This window comes from Macrobrachium nipponense, chromosome 3 (genome assembly GCF_015104395.2).
Source record: "Macrobrachium nipponense isolate FS-2020 chromosome 3, ASM1510439v2, whole genome shotgun sequence".
NCBI classification, from domain to species: Eukaryota; Metazoa; Arthropoda; class Malacostraca; order Decapoda; family Palaemonidae; genus Macrobrachium; species Macrobrachium nipponense.
The window spans coordinates 135,362,230-135,385,817 of NC_087202.1; the positions used below are offsets into that span (position 1 = coordinate 135,362,230).

The 23,588-nt window shown below is 40.8% G+C and overlaps 1 pseudogene; it reads right to left on the minus strand.

Annotated features, from left to right (window-relative positions):
- LOC135222076 (POC1 centriolar protein homolog A-like) overlaps nt 1-17,987 on the minus strand; it is a 158,555-nt pseudogene extending 140,568 nt beyond the window's left edge.
- Between the last annotated feature and the right edge of the window lie 5,601 nt (nt 17,988-23,588).

Below are 23,588 nucleotides of genomic sequence, written 5' to 3' on the forward strand. Positions count from 1 at the left end.
CAATTCCCAACTCATCAAAATGGTAATAGGAGTAGGAATGGTAACAAATATAGGAAATACTAGCTCCGGGAAGAACGGATTGACAAATAGGAGCAGCAGAGATAGTAAGAGATACAACAGTAACTGTGCAAGTGATAGAAACAGCAGAAGTAGCACCAGACATGGAACAAGCCTGGATTATCACACACTCCATATTATTTAGCATACAACAATTAAGCGACTCAAGTTACCTGGTCACTTTAGCCTACGAAAGACAACTAAACAAAAAGTAGATACGGCAGGAAGTGATGGAAGGACCTATTATCCAAAGGGATGTCGGGAAAAGAGACCACTGCAGACTTAGGAACTGTCGATATCTTGGATTTTGAGACAGATGAAATATATTCCAGCCTAGTGTTTCCTATACCCTTAACATTCACTAAACAAAGGATATCTGATCTGACCAGGTCTCACAATCAGAGCATATGACAATTGTACAGAAAAACTTTCCCTGGCAAATGCAGCATACATTATGATAGGTCTTACATGGGGATCATACACTTATTGCATGTTCTCCCTACCCACATGCCATCAACATCATAAATATTTGTAAGTCAGCCTTTTCCCCTCATGAGATTAAAACATGATATTCTGGGACTTCTTGTAGGCACTGTTACTTCCATAACTACTATGCACTCTGCCACTCAGCTGTCCCCGTTCCTTAGCTTTTGAGATCACAGATATTTTTCAAGCCTCTGGACACATCTTTCAACCAGTTCCTCATTTACAATATGATCTGCTCACTGTACTCTGGCCATTAATCATTATATTATAAAGCTACACCTTTTCAAAGTATCTTCCATTTTCCTTGTCAGCACCATGAGTCTGCTGTTAAAAGTATTACAGGTCTTATGTGTATAGAGTTAAATTCTTGTCCTTCATAGTAGTGTGGTGGTCAGGGCACCAGACACATCTCTCCTGAGCATGAAAAACAGATTCTTTACTTAATTTCCTACTCTAAATTTCAAAGGATTTCTGAGAATCATACAAAAAATTTAGGAATTAAAGAAGTTCACCATTTATTGCATGGCTATACAGTACTACTTCTAAATATCAGGAAAATGAGCAAAAAATATTTTATACTTACCCCACACAGAGCAAAAAATTTTTTTTTTTTAGCATTTTGTAGGTTTAACTGACTCTGACAAATATATTTATATGTATCTAAGTCTGAGCCAAGATAAATTCTTATCTTTCATTGAATCATAGTTGCCAAACTAGTAACTTCATATAACTCCCAAATATGTGTTCAGAGTTTCCTTAGTAAAGGAAAACCTCATTTAATTTTTTATGCTGCAGCTCAAAAGTTTTCTGTGTAAACCCAACTCAAAAATAAGGGAAAAAGTATGAGTTAAGCAGTTATTGAATGACCTCTGTACTACTGTATATCTGGCAACTGTAACCACGTGATTTAAAACATTAATAATGTTAGGAAGTTTGTCAACACCTGAGATGATATAATAGATTTCTAAAAATCAGCTGATGTTTTTCTTTTATATATAGCTTAGTTTAAATATAATCTTCAAATCCTAGGTTAAAGCCACCCAGATATAGTAAAACACTGCAATAAATTAGGTCTTATTCTTCTATACATATTTACATTACATAGATGACAGCACCACAAGATGAAATTTTCATGCCACTACTGCATAATTTTAGCAAAAAACTACAACAAATAAAATTCAACAACAGTAAAACTGACCTCTAATATTGGGAACCCAAAGTCTAACTGAACGATCACGAGAACAGGATGCCATGAGATTGCCACTCGGAGAAAAACATACATCGTACACGGAATCAGAATGACCTACAAATCTGCAAACAGAAGGCTGATTGAGATCACAAAACTTCACTTATTAGAAGTTATCATATATCAATAAATAGTTTGAAACCTCACTTCTGTTTCATAAATAGCAGCCTGCTCCTTTTACTGTGCTTTGCTTTACTCCAAAGGAGACCAAATATAAATTTAGTACAAATATCTCTAAAAAGGCCTCTGGCACAGAGATTTACTATATCTGCCTACTATTGTTAAGTGAAATTTAGTAATTTGTTTTCATTAAAGATAATCAAGATCTTTATGAATACATGTATAGTATATGCTAGAATATTCTCCTAATAACAGAGAGAGAGAGAGAGAGAGAGAGAGAGAGAGAGAATTTACTGACTCTTTATATATCCTTTTGTCCAACAGGGTAGTCTACAAGAATGTCCCCAAAATCAAGTGATTCGTGGGCTACTCGCAGACTGGCTCGGATCATCTCATACATACCTTTTTCAGCTATCATTTAGTTTTGTCTTATTTTGCTACGTATCTTATGATGCCTTCCTACCATAGCCTTCATTTTCATAGAAATGCTACATCAGCCTTATATATTCTCATAATAGCAATATAATCTTTTGTCCTTTTAGTAAATAAATTTTCAATATATAGTTCATTGAGAACAGTTTGATACTTGTGTATAAGGCTGAGCAGTCCTATGATTGATCAGTGTGTGCCAACGGCTATGCGCCTACAACTTTTACTTTCATTCTCTGTGGTATAAGTGGTGTTACAATTACTGCAGCCATCCACGCATGTAGTATGCGTATGTCAGAACCCACTTAGAGCAAGTCAGCCATTCATGAGGCCACTTCCCCTCTTCCGTAATCTGTGCCTCAATGGGCCGCAGGTCATCATAGTTCTGTATGAGCAACAGGTGTTTCAGTGTATAGCCTCCTCACACACACATATACATGTATATAGACACACAACCTGTGCAGAGGCTATTTCTTAGCAGTACATTGCACATTGCATATTAAGTTTCATTTTCTTCCTTTCCTGTTCCCTAACACTATGATTCTTTATAATTTTATCCATCCTTATTGCATTGTTCAGACATCATATTCTAAAATATGTATGCTGATCTTTTGATAAAAAAAGCCAGCACATCAGGCATGTTCACTCTGGACTGCATTAGTGCACATATAAGTGTCTTTAATTAAACATTCCTTCTCCCATTCCAAAAGAGCTTTCCCAAGGATTGCATTGAACACTTCTTAACACACTCAACGGTTTGAGGAATTCTTTGGAAGGAACATGAAGGTCAACTCTGCAGACTAATGCAGTCCATGATTTATTGGTGGTATTATTGGTTATCTTGGCACAGGCGGTCCCCAGTTATCGGCAGGGCGCTGATAAAAGAAGACCGCCATTAACCGAAAAATGATATTTTTATAATAAAACAAGTTTCACATATACTACTTACCAAACAATTAAATTAGCTGTAAACTTTTTTACCTGGCAGTCGAAAATTCAAATTTCCTGGCGGCGGTGACGGCGCTGCCCTCGTTCATGTAGGTGATACAGGTCCCGGCCACTTTCGGCAATACCCAGTAGGTGATGGTGTTGTCAATTCATTGAGCCGCAACATCCATCTGTGGGGAGGAGGGAGGGCTCTGATTATGTAATTGTTTGGTAAGTATATGTGAAACCTTATTTTATTATAAAAATGTCATTTTCACATAAGTGACTTACCAAACAATTACACATTAGCTGAATCCACATTATCTGGAGGTGGGTATATGGACAGCTTTATGAAAAAAAACAGTAATCATGTGCTCACATTATGTATAATGTTTGCAGTACCTTTACCTTGTGAGAGAGCAGCTACAGGTAGATACTGCCTCTGGTCGGCACTCTTATCACATGTAGGAGACGTAGCAGTATGTAATGGCCAGGGTCATCCATACTGGGATTTTGCAATCATGGAAGTACACCTATGATTGACAAAAATTCATTAATTTTGCCCTTGCCCTGGGCAAAGACCAGATAAAACAACACAACACCATCACCTACACTAAAAAAAAACCTTGTGATACCCTTAACCATATGTAGAACTGGCGGGTACCTTGGGTACACGTACCCCCAGGCTTCCCAAAAACTCAAAAACATTAAATCCAAGGCAAGGAGATAGCAGAGGGAAAAAACCAGGTCCCCCTATGCTTCCTCTCCCAACACCATTCCCGCTACTGACAATGGTCCCAATCTAAAACAGTTTTCGAAAGTAGTTTCTACCTCCTTCAAATAGTGCGATGCAAATTCCGATTTCGACATCCACAATGGTGTTTGCATAATGGAACATAGAGATGTTTTATCTGAAAGCCAAAGACGTTGCTACTGCACGAATCTCGTGCGTCTTCACTTTCAGCGCACAAAGAGTTTGTTCCTGAGTTTGGGCATGAGCTTCTAGAATCAAACTCCTCAGGAAGAGCGACATTGCATTCTTTGAAATAGGATGAGATGGGTCTCTCACTGAGCACCAGAGTCAGTTCAATTCTCTTCTTAAAGTTTCTGTCCTAATCAGGTAGTCTGATGGCTCTCATCGGACACAACATTCGTTCCTCGTCTTCCGACCTGACTAAGTCCATTAAGTTCCTTATCCTGAGAGAACGGGGCCAAGGATTCAAAGGATCTTCGTTCTTTGCAAGGAACTCTGTTACATATGAACAAACTACATTGCCCGGGCGAAACATACTTCCTTACTCATCGCCTGCAACTCACTTACTCTTCCTGTTGTGGCCTAGGCAACTAGAAATAGTCCCTTCCTAGTTACACCTCTTAAGGTTGCCGAATTCAATGGTTCGAATTGGGGACTGGAGAGCCACTTTAAAACTATATCCAAATTCCATTCCACTTTGTCAGGCTTGAATATTTTGGAGCTAAAGGATCTGATCAGGTCGCTGATTTCCTGATTTGACGAGATGTTGAGGCCTCTATGCTTAAATACTGATGCAAGTATGGCCCTATATCCTTTAATAGTTGAAGTGGCCAACTTCCTGGAGTCCCTCAGAAATAGCATAAAATCTGCGATCTCCATTATAGATGCTTTAGAAGAGATGCCATGTCGTTTGCACCAAGACCTAAAGACTCTCCACTTGGACTGGTAGAGCTTGGTGGAAGAGCCTCTTCTGCAGCTAGCAATAGCTTCTGACGCCCTTTGCGAAAAACCTTTCATTTTGACGAGGTTCCTGAGTCTGAATCCTGTCAGGGCCAGAGCGGACAATCCTTGGTGATACCGATTGAAATGGAGTTGTCTGAGAAGAAGTGGACTTTGTGGCAGTAGTCTGGGAAAGTCCACTAGCAGACTGAGAGGGTCGGGGAACCACTCTTTCCTGGACAAGAATGGAGCTACTAGGGTCATTGTCACATTTTGGTGTGATTGAAGTTTGTTTAATACTTCACTTATTATCCTAAAGGGAGGAAAAGCGTAAACGTCTAGTCCTGTCCAAGCTAGCAGCATTGCATCTGTTCTCCACGCTAGTGGTTCTGGAATTGGAGAGCAGAAAATAGGGAGGCGATTGTTTCTTGATGTGGCGAACAGGTGTATTGATGGTCTTCTCCATAGCTTCCAGATGTCCTGACACACACACTCATTCAGAGTCCATTCTGTCGGTAAAACATGGTTCACACGACTCAGTTCGTCTGCTATAATGTTCATTTTTTCTTGGACAAATCTTGAAAAAAATGATCCTCTTCTCGTTTGCCCAGATGAGGAGATCTTCGGCTACTCTGTTGAGAGAGAACGAGTGGGTCCCTCCCTGCTTCCGTACGTATGACAACGCTGTGGTGTTGTCCGCATGTATCGCTATCTTCCTTCCAGTGACCAGCAGGGCGAACACTTGTAGTCCTAAGAGAATGGCTTTTAATTCTTTCACATTGATGTGTAAGGTCTTTTCTTGTTCTGTCCTCAGACCTGATACCTTCCTGTCTCCAAGAAGGGCTCCCCATCCACTGTCCGAGGCGTCTGAGAAGTACTACAGGTCGGGGTTCGACACGACTAGGGAAAATCCTTCTTGTAATCTTTCCCTTGATTGCCACCGACGAAGATTCGCTTTTAGTTCTTCCGTCAAAGGGAAGACTAGTGAGTCCGGTTGTGTCTTCCGAGACCAATTTGCTTTCAGGAGGAACTGAAGTGACCTCATGTGTAAACGTTCTAACCTAACAAAACTTTACACTAAAGCAAGGGTCCCAAGGAGGCTCATCCATTCTAAAGCTGAGCAGGACGGGCGAACAAGAAATTGTTGGACTGTCGACAGGCAGGACTATCCTCTTTGGGGAGAGAAAAGCCCAAAAAGCTAGAGAATCCAGTATCATCCATAAATAAAGAATCCTCTGGGTTGGAATCAATTGGGACTTCTCCGTGTTTATTAGAATACCCAATTGTTGCATCAAAGTAAGTGTCTTCTCTAAGTCCTTTACACGCTGATGAATGGATCTGGCTCTCAGTAGCCAGTCGTTTAAGTAAAAAGCTGTATTGATCCCCATCAAATTCAGCCATTTCCCTAGGGGAGTGAGAATCTGAGTAAATACTAGAGGGGCAGTGACAGTCCAAAGCAGAGGGCTTGGAAGACTCTCTTCTTGAAGACGAATCTCAGAAACTTCCTGGAGTTCTGATGGATGGGAACATAGAAGTATGCATCCTCCATGTCGAGAGACACCATCCAGTCGCCCGGTTGGAGGGCCGACATCACCAATCGACTGGTTTCCATTCAGAATTTTGTCATCCGGACAAAGAGGTTTAAAGCACTTTCGTCCAACACGGGTCTCCATCCCCCTGATGCTTTGGAGACTAGATAAAGCCTGTTGTAGAATCCAGGAGTTCTTGTCTGATACATCCTCTATGGCTTCTTTGCTGATGAGCTCTTCTACTTCTTTGGCTAGAGCAAAAGTTCTTGTTGACCCTATCGAGTACGCTGTCAAACAGGTGTGTGTATTGGGCAGTGGTGGATCTTGCATAAATGGGATCGCATATCCCTCTTGAAACACCTGCACTACCCGCTATTCCGCTCCTCTCCGACTCCATTCTTCCCAGTAGTAGTGAAGTCTCAGCCCCACAGGTGTGTGAAGGACCTCTCGCTCATTTCTCTGCTGTTTTAAAGGGAAGTTTCTTGGTGGACTTTGAAGTTGGGCGAAGGTTTAGTCCTTGGTCTCTGCTGCCACCTCAACTTGCCTCCTTGAAAGGGGTGCTTTGGGGAGGGGAAGCTTTAGCTCCCGTAGCTGGAGGTTCCTTAGGGCTTCTCGCCAACTGTGAAAGAAGGTCATTGGTAGACTTTTTCTCAAGGTCCGACAGTACCTGTTGAATGGTTTCTTCCAGGAGCAGGTGAGACTTTACTCAAGGGGGAGAACACCAATGCTGACTTTTGGTTCGTGGTTACTCCTTGAGATGTGAAGGAGCACCACCGTTCTCTCTTCTTGAGTACACCCATAGTAAAAGAGTGGCCAGTTCCCCTGAACCGTCTCTCACTGCCCAGTCCACACTTTCACAGCCAAGAACACTGCTCTTCTGTGCGAGTCTACAAGGTTGGAGAAATCTCCTTGGGAGGAGGCAGATACTCCCAAAGAAGGAACTTCTCCAGTCGCATAAAACCTGTAGGTTTTATTCTGAAGCTTTGATGGAGGGTAGGTGAACAAAGCCTTGCCCGACTCCCTCTTCTTTGCAAGCCACTCTTCTGCTTCCTTCAGGGCTTCTTCGAGAAACTGAGAGAGAACTGATCTCAGTAAACCCGAAGAAGCTGATCTCCTATCCTTCACGAACATCGGCAGAGGAGAAGGCGAGGCTGGCTCAAAAAGTCCGGATAAGTGTAAAAGAAACCTTAACAGACTAGAATGTACTGAAGAAGCTTTCGATTCTTGGTCTTGCATTTCCTCTTCCGACAGGACGGAAGACATCCCGTCTTCTTCTTCAGCCTCATTCATTGCTTTCTTCAAGAAGACCATTAATTCTTGAAGCTGATGTCTAAAAGGGCCCCATGAAGAATCCTCTATCAAAGGTTTGGTCTTCAAATCATCCTTGGTCGAAGTTGAAGTTGTGGCTGTCGTATGACTCTTCTTCGTCGAAGTTGTGGCTGTTGTATGGCTCTTCTTCAAAGATGATCAACTGGGGGTCGAAACGACATGAGTCGTATGAGGCAAACAAGTCGAAACTCCTATCGATACACGACGAGGAGAGTCAACATCGCAAGCGCGCAAGCACTGGACCGCATGTGAGCGTCTAACTTCATTCAAAGCTAAACTATCTGGAGAGGACTGACGATCTTCCCAGAAAATCTGGTCCAGATCGAAACTGCAGGAAGGTTGTGGGCTCCAGTGCTCCTTGGGTTTCTTAATAAGAAGAGACATACCTCTCGCATACGGAGCATGTCTCTTCAATGGACGCAACACTAAATCACTCCACACCTGTCGCCTCGACACCGACGACTGCATTTCCGAATCAGACAAAAACTGCACGTCACTGACATCTACGCCTTTCCAGTGGCACTTCTTAGGTGACTGACCATGGGCAAACCCCCTCAGTCTCCCTTCGACCTCTGGTATGTCTTCTCCCGGGTGCTGGGGAGCGGGACAGTGACCTTCGTCTGGGAGAAATGGACATGACACGACACTGACACTTGGCCCAACACTGGCCTTTTTACTTGACTTCTCTACAAAAGCACGAAAAGATATCCCTAAATCCATTACGGATTTTGCCAAAAAACTCAAATTTCTTGTCTATTTTGTATTCTAACATGGAAGTGGTGTTAGGATCAGAAACATGGGATACCTGGACTGGAGTAATTGGTACTGAAGTTGGAGGGCTATCAATAGGTGAAATATTAGACAAAAGTGGAGAAGATAGTGATGGTTTGTTCGCCTCTTTCCTTACTGCAGCACTGACCCCTACACTTAACACATTTGGAGTGCGGATCTCAACATAGTTTAGCTAATCTAGTTTTGCAGCCACTGCTGCAAAAGTTAACTAACGATGACGGATGAACTAGCATCAGACATCTTCGCAAAAACTGGCTAATAACAAGGCAGCTAACTGATGAAACAAAACCAACCAAGAAATAGTACATCACCAAAAAGATACAATCCAATTGACGATGAAAGTCAACTGCAACAAATAACCACAGGTGTTACTGTGGCCGGCAGAAAACGAATTGGCAATAGCTCAGTAGTACCGGGTATTCCCGAAAAGGGGTGGGACCTGTATCACCTACACGAACGAGGGCAGCGGCGCTGCCGCCAGGAAATTTGAATTTTCGACTGCCAGGTAAGAAAGCTTATAGCTAATGTAATTGTTTGGTAAGTAAGAAAGCTTACAGCTAATGTAATTGTTTGGTAAGTCACTTATGTGAAACCAGCAGTATGCTTATGGCACCAAGATTCGGTCAATGGCATCTCTGTTAGGCATGTTATGGCGCCATAACCCTATTATCAGCACCTTATGGTGCCATAACTCTGTTATCAGCACCTTATGGCGCCATAACTATTATCAGTACCTTATGGCGCCATAACTCTTATCAGCACCTTATGGCGCCATAACTCTATTAACAGCACCTTATGGCGCCATAACTCTATCAGCACCTTATGGCACTATAACTCTATTATCAGCACCTTATGGTGCCATAACTCTATTATCAGCATCTTATGGTGCCAATAACCGAAACTCGACCTTATGGTGCCATAAATTGTTGACTTTATGGCGCTAGACAAGCACTGTAATACCAGATCGCCATTAACAGAGTCTGCTGATAGCTGGGGATTGCCTGTACCTAATGTGGGTGTTTGGTGCAATATTTCTTGAGGAGGCCTGAGATCCCTGGTTGGGCAACACCTTTCAAAGAAATATCTGTGTCACGACTAGGCCTAGGGCAGACCTATGGCTCTTAACTACAGATATTGAGAGGAGCTTCTCCCAGTGAAGTAAGACTAGGAAGTCCACGACCTGCTGAAGAGTAGCTCTGACCACAGACGAAATCCCACTTTCTCTGGTATACTACTGCAGAGGACTGTTTGAGGTACAGTAATGCCTCAATCTTATACGATTTGAGTTGCGTGACTTCACAACAGCACAAACTTTTCATTGGAACCTAACTAATTATTGTGCGCGACTTTCACGGACACACAAACACGAACATTTCCAAATCCTTGAAAAACAATGGAAAAAGTGTTTGTTAACATTCATAAGTAATTTGTAGATTTTCAAGCTTTTAATTGTAAATTAAATAATAAATAATAAAATGAATAATTCTCTCTCTCTCTTTTAGTGAGATGAGAGAATTTCTATGGTACATATATGTATGTTTACGTATTAATATTTTCAAATACAGAATGTTGCTGGTTATTGGCAATTTGGTTTTTCAGTGCTTGTCTAGCACCAAAAATCAGAAAAAAATTTACGATTTTTGAACCAAAATGTGCCGATTACCAGGTATCAGCAATGATAATATACGCAGAGTATTGGTACCAGTACATACCTACCAGAGGGATCATTAACTGGTGCCGATTTTGCTTATCAGCAATTTTCGCTTATCATCAAGCTGTCAGAACAGAACCCACACTGATAACCAGGGACTGCCTGTATTAATAAGATTAGATGATAATAATAATAATAATAATAATAATAATAATAATAATAATAATAATAATAATAATATAACTGTAGTTACAAAATTTGTATGTAATAGTATTTTACAAAAACAAAATACCTTTCCATTTCACTATTTTAAGTAAGGACAACTATTCTCTCTCTCTCTTACCTAGTAAAGGATTAAGGTATTACATACTGTATCCTGCCGTCTCTATTCCTGCTTGGCTAGAAAAGCCTCTTGCTCGCAAGAGATGGTGGATAACCTTCAGTCGTGAAGACATAGACTGCACTGTCATGTGGTACCGCTCTATGTGGGATTGACATAGAAGGTTGTGCCAAGGAGGAATCTCTCTCGGTGCCTCAGAGGGAAGAGCTAGCAGATCAGGAGCTGCCCAATCCTCCGAAGATTTGGGGTGATCAGCGCTCAGCTGATCATCTTGTGAATCAGGCAGAATGGGGGAAAGGTGTACATGTTTAGGTTGTCCCAAGGATGTTAGACCACATCCTCTGCAGCAGCTTATGAGTCTGGCACTACAGAACAGAGATCTGCACAACTTCCTGTTGTGCTGGGTGGTGAACACGTCTAGATTGAATGCCCCCATAGGTCATGAGTGTTCCTGGGTGCTCGAAGACAGGAGTGTTCACAATATTCACATCAATTTAGGTGCATGGTCTCCTTGTACAGGAAACATAAGAAAAATATCTCATAAAAGCCTATACATTGTACTGCCAAAGAGAGTACTACTAACAATATACTGCTGAAGCAATTACTGGGACCGATTCTTGTTCGACGATAGCAACTTCTTAAATACACACCATTCTCTACTACTACTTTCTGCCCTTACATTTTAATTCTCTGCAAAGGAAAGTGTGAGAGTTAAAGTAATATTATTTACTGATGGTTAGCAAGACTAGGTTCAGTAAACATGAAAAGCAATTCTTTGGCTCACAGGAATGACGAATTTACGAATTACCTACGTCCTGAGTACAAGGTTTAAAGTAATATTATTTACAGACTGTTAGAAAGACTAGGTTCCATAAACAACATGATATGCAAAACTTTGGCACCGAGGAAACATTTAATAACTACTTTGAAAACATCATTAATGTAAAATATTTTGGCCCAAAGGAAAAGTACATGATACAAGAATTCCTTGTTAGAACACTATACTCACGGCTCGCAAGAAGCCTATGAAAGACTAACATCCCAGAATTACTTTTAAGGCAACTGTCTAATGATATCTAGTGAATCACCTACACCCTGTGAACAACATTAATGTAAAAGCTTGTCCTACCATAAGATACAAGATTACTTTTCAGAGCAAAAGTATACTGGCAACTCACAAGTAAAGTTGCCTATCTGTTGGTCTAAAAGAATGATGAAACATTCAAAAATTACTTTGAGGCAGCAGACAGTTTGCGAGTATTTATACTTGGAAAAAAAACATAATTCAGAATTTAAAATAAAGGCAAAAGTAATGAGAACCGGTAAACAAAAAAGTTATGCAAAGTTTAGCCTAAAGGAATGATGTAACATATGAGAATTGCTTTAGGGCCAAACTGTTTTCGTCGGACCATTAGAGTAAACAACAGATTAGTTGATGAATCAACTCAGCAACTACAAAAACAAGAAAAAACTCATCCTGAGATTCCACTGAAGGTTACTAAATATGTGTTCCAGTGGGAATGCACACCACTGAAATCCAGTTAAATAACAGGAAAATAATGAATAAGTTACCGCCATTACTGGTGTTTACCAGACGACAGGAAGAACAAACTGAGCTTTCTGCTCACAACCGTCCCTATTCTCCTGCTAGTGGGCAGAATTGTTACCTATGGAATAGTTTGAAATGTTCCCCCCAAATTTTGATTTCAAGCTGCCATAATAAGAGGAACTTATAGCTATGTAATTACTGGGTAAGATACATATACAATAACTATTCTTACTGAAGAGACTGATACAAAATGTTACATGTAAACAATACCTGTAAGCCCGGACTTGCTGCCTGAAGTTCCACACCATGACAGTGTGGTCAAGAGAGGCAGATACAATCTGCTTTCCATTTGGGCTAAAGTTGAGAGCTGTCACAACATCTCTGTGGCCTTTGAAATGGCGTTCAAGGCTCGGGTCTTCACTCATCTTCTTTTAATGAAACCAAACTGAAAAATGTGATAGCCATCAGTACACAAAAATATCAAAGTAATAATTTACGAAACACAAGCAATTAACCCTTAAACACCTATTGGACGTATTAAACGTCGACGAAAATTGTCTGTTGGATGCCAAATTGACGTATGAAATGTCGACGCAAAAAAAATTTTTTTTTTTAAATTCGCGGAAAAATAGTTATAGGCCTTCTTGGCGAAAACTTTTGAATCACACACCTTGAGGGATGCTGGGAGTTCACGGATCAAGCTGTTGTTTTGCTTACAATCGTTACCCAGGCGCGCAAGCGCGAATTTCTTTCTTCTCACACGAAAAAGCATCAGCAGCACATCTCAGAAATTATTTTGTCACTTTGACATAATCTTTGCACCATTTTATATTAGCCGTTACATAGAGTTTTATATATGAAATTGCGTGCAATTTCATGTAGAATACAACAAAAACAATCCATGGTTGTAGCTTTTATCATTTTTGAAATATTTTCATATAAATAACGCCAAGTCCCAAAATTTCAACCTTCGGTCAACTTTGACTCAACCGAAATGGTAATAAAACGCGATCGTAAGCTAAAACTATTGCATTCTAGTAATATTCAATCATTTACCTTTTTTTTTTTGCAACAAATTGGAAGTCTCTAGCACAATATTTTGATTTATGGTGAATTTATGAAGAAAACATTCCTTACGTCCGAGCGGTAACTCTTCCAAAAAATCTGAATTTTTTCGTCCGATTGTCGTAAAGTTTGCACCGTTTTATATTAGCCGTTACATAAAGTTTTATATATGAAAATGTGCGCAATTTCATGTAGAATACAACAACAAACAACAACCCATGGTTGTAGCTTTTATCAGCTTTGAAATATTTTCATATAAATAACGATAAATAGAAAAAATTCGACCTTCGGTCAACTTTAACTCAACTGTCTAGTAATATTCAATCAATTACCTTTATTTTGCAACAAATTGGAAGTCTCTAACACAATATTTTGATTTATGGTGAATTTTTTAAAGCAACTTTTTTTTACATCCGCCCGCTACAAATTCATGCATCATATTGTGATAATATTTTCTCTGTGTTGCTTTGATCATTTTACAATTTGTTATATACCAAATTCATCGCAATTTAGTGTACAATACAACAAAAAAATAATTAACTCATTAGCTTTAACCGTGTTGCTCACAGCGCAATTTGTATACAATTATATATGAAATTTGTTTTTCACGCTGTCATATATTCCAATATTTATACTATATGATAAAGGGATTTTGACGAAGGAAAAATCTATTTCTGGGGGAGGACCTGTGTCGCCCAGTGAAAAGTTCCTGTAGCTGACTTTTCTAGTATAAATAGATTCTAAATATACCAGAGAAAAAAGAAAAAACTAGCATGGTATGCTGAGGTTACTACCCATCGCGCGAGCACCCTAAGGGTGTCGGGTATAAAGTACAAGGAGAGTGGAAGCCACTATTCACAGGTCCTCTGCCAATTAGAGGGATTCCTTCCGTTCCAAAACCCCTCTCATGGAGAGAGCTGTCTTCCCAAAGGCCACTCCCTACCCCTCGCTACCGCTACTTCTACCCGACCGAGCGCCATCTGCATTCCTGGATTTAGACACCTGGCTTGGGATTGGTGTAAGGGTGGGGAAATTAATTAGAAGGGCTGGGTTCACCGGGCGACAAGTGGTCCCTCCCCAGAAAATAGATTTTTCCTTCGTCAAAATCCCTTTTCTGGGGTTAGACCTGTGTTCGCTGGTGAAAAGGTATCAGAGAATTTCCTTCATCCAAGCTTACTAGATACTAAGTTTTTTATAAGGAAGGAGTTAATGAAACCTAAGGTTCATTTAAATTTAAATCAATCTCACTACTTTACACTAGGTTCATTTAAAAGAAACAATTTTACTTACTACTACACAGGACTTAAAAACTATGACTTAGAACTGGTAATAACATGATGATATCATACAATTAAACAGGGTATCCCAGGCAATATCACCATTTTTTGGGGTATGTACAGACCGGTTCATAGGACAATCAGGGACCAAAAACATTCTATATACAAGTTTCAGTAGCACGGATGACGCCCAGGCCCTCCAAACCCAGAGGAGGAAAGGCTTGGTGGGGAATACGAGCGAGGCAGGCAGGAAGGAGAGAGTATTAAGAGAGTTAAAGGGTAAGGAGAAGATTGACAGGATTCATTATTCAGGGGAGACTATGCTCCCTGCAGCAATTGCTGGGAATTTAATTTGGGCTTTTAAGTTCCTTAAACTAGTGGCGCTTAAAAAACTGCTGGAGATTTCCAACCTGTATACTTCTTCAGGTGCCTTCGAAATTCATATTTTGAAAAAATAAAAAATTAATAGAGGTAGCCACTGCTTGGATATCATGGACATGAGGGGACTGAATCCAGGTTGGCTTGTTTAATGAAGTAGAGTATTTGTTGTCTAATACCTTTAAGAGAAAATCGTGCCACCTTTCTCTCTAATGAAAGGGGGCCTGAAGATGTTTGCGGAAGTTCTGGCTAAGAAAAGATCTAAGGGAACTAGCGACAGGGCACAATGATGTGTCCTGTGTTAAGGGGATGATCTTCCATGGAGCCCATCTATTTTGTGGGTCCTCATTCTTAGCCAGGAACCTCCGGTCTGGGGATAGTAGTACTTCCCTGACGGGAGGAATTCTATTATGGCCTGGATTCCTTGAGAGAGCCGAGAGTTCAGATATTCTGGCACCTGAGGCCATAGCCATTAGGAATAAAGTTTTCCTTATTGTAGGGTTATATATGAGTATGACTCATTATTGGTATCTGAGGCTAATTTTAGTACATCATTCAAGAACCAAGTGGACCATATGTGGTGGGCGGTCAGTTGGTCTCCAGGTTTCGTGGTCATTTTATGAGAATCTGATTCCTTTAGGCATGTTTGGCCAATTTTTTGATCTGCCAAATCATATTGCCTGAGCAGGGGGGGTGATTCTCTTTTATATGATTCTATAAATACAATGTAAGTGGATCGATACTCGCGTCCTTTTGGGCTGCAAACTTCATGAAGTCCATAAAGTTAGGGCATTCAGAATTCTTGAGGAAGCTGACACAGTTTGAGTTTGTACTATCTGTGTCAGTTCCGGGCGAGGATCCGTTTGGGTTGGAGCTCCAATTCTAGAAGAAGCGGATATATATATATATATATAATATATATATATAATAATATATATATATATATATATATATATATATATATATATATATATATATATATATATATATATATATATATATATATATATATATATATATATATATATATATATAGATATATATATATATATATATATATATATTATATATATATATTACAAATAGATTTGCTAAATTCATTTGATTCCACAGTTTTTTGTAAGTCTTATCCCAAGTTTGAAGGGCAAACAAAAAAACAATTGGCAACACCATAGCTATACCACAGCAAAACCGATGAAATTTGTGTCAATGAATCTGGTTACATTTACGATAACGAAGATTTTCAAATGAATTATCATGAATACATAATAAATATATGCAATTCATAACCTTATTCTGGTCTTTGACTAATTATTTAAATGTTATCTACCGCACTCTTCTTCCTGAAAAAATGACATGTTTTCCTGGTCGGATTTAGCACAGGAAATGGAAAGTTTATGGACACAAGTGACTCCGCAAACACGGGGATGGCATCAACCTTCTACACGTAAGGTGTTATAAATAAAATTTCGAAAGCGTCATGGAGGTAAGTTTGCACCGCGCAAGGCTAGACTTTTATTAACTTGTTTAACTGGAAATTATGGCATTATTTTGTGACTTGAAAGAAAACACTTTGAGAGGACAGTAGAGGTCTCAATCGGTTGTTTCCACACTGGTTGGGTTAGGCCTATGACTGGCGTCTAATTCAGGATACTGGAAGTGCCAAAGTTATTTTTTGGGAAAGTGTCCACGCAGCGGTACAGTGTCTGCCTGTCCGCACAGCGATGCATTACCCTACCTTCAAATGCTAGTGTCAGAGAGACTACAGTTTGAGGCATAGGCTACATCATTCATCTTGAATGGCCTATTGATGTTAGAAACACCAAGGTTATACTATTGCCTAAACCTACCTTCTAGTAGCTGTGTTAGCCTAGCTGTAAGCTAGCCTTAAGCACAACCCTACCTAACCTGGGCAAACCTAGGTAAGCCAATGTGGTAAAACTGAAGACTCCTATACTACTGCAGCCTGAACCCCACCAGTAGTTGACCCAGATATGAATTACCTATACCTTTCCTTTACTATGTTTTTGCTTGTGTATGCCTTTCGTGTGTTTATGATATTGATCTACCTACCATGATGTTTACTATAGGTAGCAGGTATTTTGGCTAGTTTGTGTTATTCATCCCAAAGGGGCTGGAGGCCTACTAGGTTAGGTGGATCTACAGTACTATTCCACGTGGCCTAGACTATGGCAGTTGCGGTTTTCTATGCAGTTTTACCTCCTGAAAACAAGAATTTTAAGTAATAGATATTCTATTTCTTCGGACGACTGTAATTAGCTAACCCACCCCCAGGGGCCAGTACTAGACACGGCGAAATAGATTGGACGTCCCAATCCCTAGTGGATGTCGTATCCGCGATTACGTTCCTTGCAGTCCGTGCAGAACTATTCTGTAGAATTACCCTAGGTTAAATGACTGAGCGGCGACATAGCGGCCACCTCTCTCGGAACGCAGCCACTTAGGCTAGGTACTGAAAAAGCCCTTGAATTAGTACGCCATTATAATTCTTAATTTAGATAGGCTATAGGTAGCTACTATAGTAGTAGTACCTAGTTACCGAACCAGAGAGGAGAGCTGGTAGTCTTGGTGACTTACCTAGGTTCTAGCATCAAGGCATCCTTATCTTAGCCTAATCCTTCCCCAAGGGTAGGGTTTCCCTACGATCCTAAGGTGCCATTTCATACGTTCCCAAGAAGAGACTAAGGATAGGCTAGGTAGTATAGTACCTACAAACAACTTCGATTATATTAAGCAGTCAACGAATAAACCAACGCATCTTTTTATTAGGCTAGGTAGTGATTTTCAAATGGCAAAACCTCTAAAAACTTAGACCGAGCTTCCCCACCTTGAGGGTAAGGAAAGCTATGCATGCCCAGGGTTACAGTTACCCATAACAGGGAGGTTTTAAGCATCAAAATTGAATTAATATTATAAAATTACCAATTTACACAAAATATAGACAAAATCGAGTGCAATAAACAGCATACTAAACGGTTGACTAACCTGTCCTGTTACAACACGTAGCCAGTTGGCAGTTGGGAACCTTTGTTTAGATTTGTTTATGACGTCGCGATCAGCAGGCTTTGAAATAGGCGGCAAAACAACAGATTTGTTAATAAATCCTAGATGGTATTTTGTTTAAAATTACAAATGGCTCCGGCATATAAAATAATTTCAACATTCCCAATATTTTGTCAAAACTTCTAGTGTATAGATTGTCATTTTGGGACATTACTTAAATTTGTTTTCGGGGAGTAGCAAGATACAATTTTGAATTAAAAATAGTTTATTTATTTATTTATTTATTTATTACTCCTAGGCAAACTTAAAGATGAAGAAAAACTACAGCAAATTCTAATTATTAGATTATTATATATAAATATATTTTTAGTTGTCTTTTCGGTTTGTTTATCTTGTCTTAGGCTTATCGATAATGTTTTTTAGACTTTATGGTCAAATTAAGACATGTTAAGCATTGTTTCCAAGTACTTAAGGATTACACACCAATCCTTATATTGGTAAGAATAAACGTTAGTTTTACTGTACTGTATTTGAAGGTAAAGCTTCTGTAGATTGTTCGTTGTTACAAGTATTATTGTTTAAAGAATATTATCATGACTCAGTTCTGACAAGAGATATTAACAAACATTCCTCACATCTTGGGATGATAAGCCAATATGTCATTCTTGTCAATAAGCATTAATCCATACTTTGTTGAGGTGTCACGTTTTTAAATTGCACAGAAGCAGAGATCTTTTGTTCCCTTCATTGTGGATTTGTCTCGCCAGAAGTGTTTCTTATTGATAAAGTTATAACTTCACAAGCGTCTGTCATTTTTTTTTCTCTTGGGGGTTTGTCCTTCTTCGAACTGTCCTGATGGCGTCCTGTCCCACTGAATTAGTTTCCTAGGGCGCCTTTGTCAGATCCCCTGATTTCCTAATGTGAAACAGGAGCATTTTATCTCAATTCTGAACTTGAAGGATACATGTTTAGGTAAGTCATTTAATAATATCCCTAAATTGTTACTTGTTTTCATTTATAAATTCATGAAGAGTCAAATACTCGATTTTACTAAATTATTTTTACTTCTCCTATTCTAATAATAATAAATGTCCTACATCACAATTTTATTTATATTTGATTAGCTAATGTCAATTTATAATTTTATTTGGGTTGGATGGTTTAAATTGAGCTTATGCCAGAATTGGACTGTGCCCCTTGGCTGACTGTAAGTGTTGTAAGGCGTGAAAGGGGACAAAAAAGACAGTAGTGGATCTCGGGATTCTGTAAAAAAAGAAAAACAAAAACAGAGATAATTTGCTTACAGTTTATAGTTTCCTACTATTACAGTGATTTAATTTAGAAGACACTGAGTAAATTATCCAGGTGTGATAAAACCCTTGGGTTATTCAGTGTCTAAGAAATAAGAAAATGAAAAAAGCTATAAAGGTCAACAATAGGTAGTATAATTTCTAAGAAAAACAATCCCCAACTCTATAGTAACAAAAGCGCTGAATGGCCCCTCGGCTCCAGCGCTTGGCTATGTGCCAAAAATTTTATAATCTAATCTAATCTAATCTAGTAACAAAACGTATATGGAATGCCTTTTTTTTATCCCAAAAATATCGACGTGATCACAATTTTCGAGAAGCATTTCATGCTTTTTAGTCTTATTCAAGCTATTTAAAAGACTCTACATATTAAAATCGTATAGGCATATTTCCCATTTTTCCTGCCTTTCATGGTAAATAGAAATGTACTCATTCATTTCAGTTTACCAACCTCTCACTCTTTCTTGTCGATGGTCTATTCCTTCCTCGTTAATCCTCTCTCACCTTCGATTCCCAATTCCCTTCCTTATTTGCCTCTTTTTCTGACAATTCTTTGATCATATATTGACTGAGACTTTAGGCCTATATACGTAGGTCTCTCCTCATCCTTAATTCGTCCCACTTTCAGGAGAGTCATTTGTTTACAAGATGGAAGTGGGGGATGGGGGGAGGAGGGTGAGAGGGCGTGACAGACCGTGGCCCGATTAGTTTCTCGGGAATTCTTTCAAAAAATGTTCTCCGGTTCTTTCGTTTCTGTCCCAATATCGGTCGGTTCTGAGGCATCGCCCGTCCCCTCCCCCACCTCCGCGTCTTCGTAGTCTTTCTGTTGTTGGTGTAATTTTCTTATGGCAAAGGGGGCTGTCAATATGTTTCCGAGTACTGTTGAGAAATGAAAAGAGGAAGGATAGCCTAGCCTTGTTTTGATTTTATTTTTCTAATCTAATATTTGAGGAATTCAGCGAATTGTAAGGACGACATTCGGGCAAGTGTTTGCCCTTTTATTGTAAAAATCTGTATATATCCATATATCCTCTCTTTCCTTCCAGGAACTAAAATGTAGAGCATTTTACGCCCTTTCTTTTTATGTATATATGTCAGGACTCCGTTCCCTCTATGTAATATTATTCATATATTTTCGTCTGTGGAGAAACACATTCACAGCAGGGTCCTGCGGTAACTATCGGCGCTAAACCTCGTCACCATGCCCGACAGCTACCCCCTGCCAAACATACATGTTTGGCAGGGGGTAGCTGTCCATCCCGATGACATTCCGAAAACAGCAATCATCATGCCCTTCGAATCTTTCGTGTTTGCCTTCTCCACCGTTGGCTTGCAGAATGCTGGGGCCACCTTTCAACGCCTCATGGACAGCATCCTCGGTGACTTACCCTTCTGCGTCTGCTACGTGGACGATATTCTTATCTTTTCCAGATCGCTGGAGTAGCACCTGAACCACGTCTGGGCCGTCCTCAAGTGCCCTCAGGGGAATGGACTTGTGATCCATTTTGACAAATGCACCTTCAGTGCCGAGAAGGTGGATTTCCTCGGCCATGAAATTACAGCAGCAGGAGTTCATCCCATGGCGTCAAAGGTGGCTGCAGTGGAGAAGTTTCCAACACCAACGACCGTCAAGGCCCTTCAAGAATTCATTGGGATGGTGAATTATTACCGAAGGTTCATCCCGGACATCACCCACACCATGTGTTTTTTGACAGAGGTCCTGAAGGGCACACCTAAGAAGTTGATATGGGGAGAAGACCAGCAGCTTGCCTTCACCCAAACCAAGTCTTCCCTCAGCAGGGCCACCACCCTAGCTAACCAGGACCCCAACGTGCCCTTGACGCTCACCACTGATGCAAGCAACATTGTATGTGGCGCCATCCTGGAACAGCTGGTCAATGGAGTCCCCTCACTACTAACCTTTTTCAGAGCAAGGGCGACGCCTGGTCTGCAAGGCAGCAGCATCATCTCGCAGCCATCTCCAAGTTCGGGTGCTCCATTGAGTATGTCTCCGGCAGAAGAAAACCTGTAGCTGATGCCCTCTCGAGGGGTTGAGATCAACTCACTTCACCTCGGCATCGACTACGAAGACCTAGCATGTAAACAAGCCTCTGACCCCGAATTACCAGCCTACCGCACCACCATCACCTCCCTTCGCTGGGAGGACATACCCTTCGACCCCTCCAGGACGACACTCCTCTGCAATACCAGCACAGGACGCCCTCGTCCCCTGATACCCGCCTCCTGCAGGGAACAGGTGTTCGACGTCATTCATGGCCTCTTGCACCCGTTGCCCCACACGACAACCAGGCGCCCGACTGAGAAGTTTGTGAGGCACGGCATCAGGAAGGATGCTTGGGAGTGGGCCAGAAACTGCATTGCGTGCCAGACTAGCAAGATGGGAAGACACACTGAATCGGGGATACGCTCTTTTCCCCAGCCAAGGTGAAGATTCGGACACATCTATGTTGACGTCGTCGGGCCTCTTCCTCCATCTGATGGTGCCAGATACCTCCTGACAGTGATCGACCAGTCTACCAGGTGGCCCAAGGCCACCCCGATGTCAGAAGCCACCGCAGATGCCTGTGCTGAAGGGCTCCTGACCAGCTGGATCAGCCACTATGGAGTGCCCAACGATGTTACGATAGACCGAGGACCTGCCTTCACGTCAGAGCTCTGGTCTTCCCTGGCACACCTGATAGGGACCAAGCACCACATCACGACGTCCTACAATCCCACAGCCAACGGCATGGTGGAAAGGGTCCACTGCTCCATCAGGCTTCCTTAATGGCATGCTGTCAGGGCCCCAATTGGAAGGCACAGCTTCCCTGGGTCCTCCTTGGTCTCCACACCACCCCAAGAGCCAACGGCGACCCTTCCCCAGCAGAGAAGGTGTATGGGGAGACACTGACAGTGCCAGGCGAATTCTTCCCTGCTGATAGCGACGATCCTGATATTCCCCTGACTGGGTTGCGTGCAGCCGTCCAGAAGTTTATTCCCTGCTGAGAGACGTACGTCAATAGGAGGAAGCAGTTCTGCCCGCAAGCCATGGACTCCTGCAGGTTCGTCTTCATGATGAATGATGCTGCCTGCCTGCTTTTGATGAGGCCCTACCGGGGCCTGCACAGTCATCTGTCGGGAGGAGAAGGCATTCCTCATGTCAATCGGCAGCCGTGAGGACTGGGTCTTGATAGATCGCCTCAAGCTCGCCATCATCCCCGACGACGACGACCCTGTTGAAGGCCCTCACAAAACCTGATGCCCTAAATGTCGTCGAGGCCTTCCAAGGAAAGCAGTTGAATCCCCCAGGCCCACTACCAGGGGCGGCATCCTGCTTTCCGGCCCTCAAGACGATGAGGACATGCAAGATGCCCCTCAACCAGGGGAATCACGAACCCGAGGACTCCTTCAGCTCCCCGCAAGATTCTGTTAGTCATCCAATGATTCTATGTAATCATTGTCTTGTTGGGGGGTTAGTATTTGTAAGGACGACATTAGGACAAAGGTTCTCTCTTCCATTGTAAAAATCTGTTTATCCATATGTCCTCTCTTTTCTTCCAGGAACTAAAATGTAGAGCATTTTACACCGTTTCTTTTGATGTATATATGTAGGGAATCTGTTCCCTCTGTGTGATATTATTCGTGTATTTTCGTCTGTGAAGAAACACATTCACAGAGGGGGTCCTGCACCTTTTTGACTATGTTCATGCATGCGTGACGGACACTACGTTTCCGTCTGCACCCTGCCTTATGTACAGGCTCCTCTGCTAAATGAAGTAGTTCGCCAACTCTCCTCGTTTTACTCAGTCCTCACAGAATAAATGCTCATAGGAGGAAGGCACATTTTTAGCATAAAAGATACATAGCTAATTGGTTATTAGTCATCAGGAACTCTTTATAATTACTGATGTACACAAATTGTAACATTTATTTTTATTATTATTATTATTTGTTTATTTATTTTTTACGTTTGTGTCTACATAAAAATAAAAATGTTTAATTGGTTTTGTTTTTGAGTTATTTTCCATAATTTTCTTCAGTATGATTGAAACATTTGTCTTTCTATGATTTTCGCAATGATTTTAAGGGAAAGAAGAAAGACTATATCAGAATATGTCCTGGGATCTAAAGTAAATGAAAATCTACCAAATGATCTGAATTAATATAAGATACTAAACAGAAAAATAAATTTTTAAAAATCTAAGCTTAAACATCAAATAATTGTTTAACTGTATGATACATAATCAAATAGAATACTTTTGTCACTCTTAATAAATTGTCTTTGAGAACTGATACAGTAAACGCTCCACCATCGGGTAAACTCAATTAGCAAAAAGAATAGTGTAAATTAATCTGTCATTATACTCTGTTTTTTCCATCTGTCCA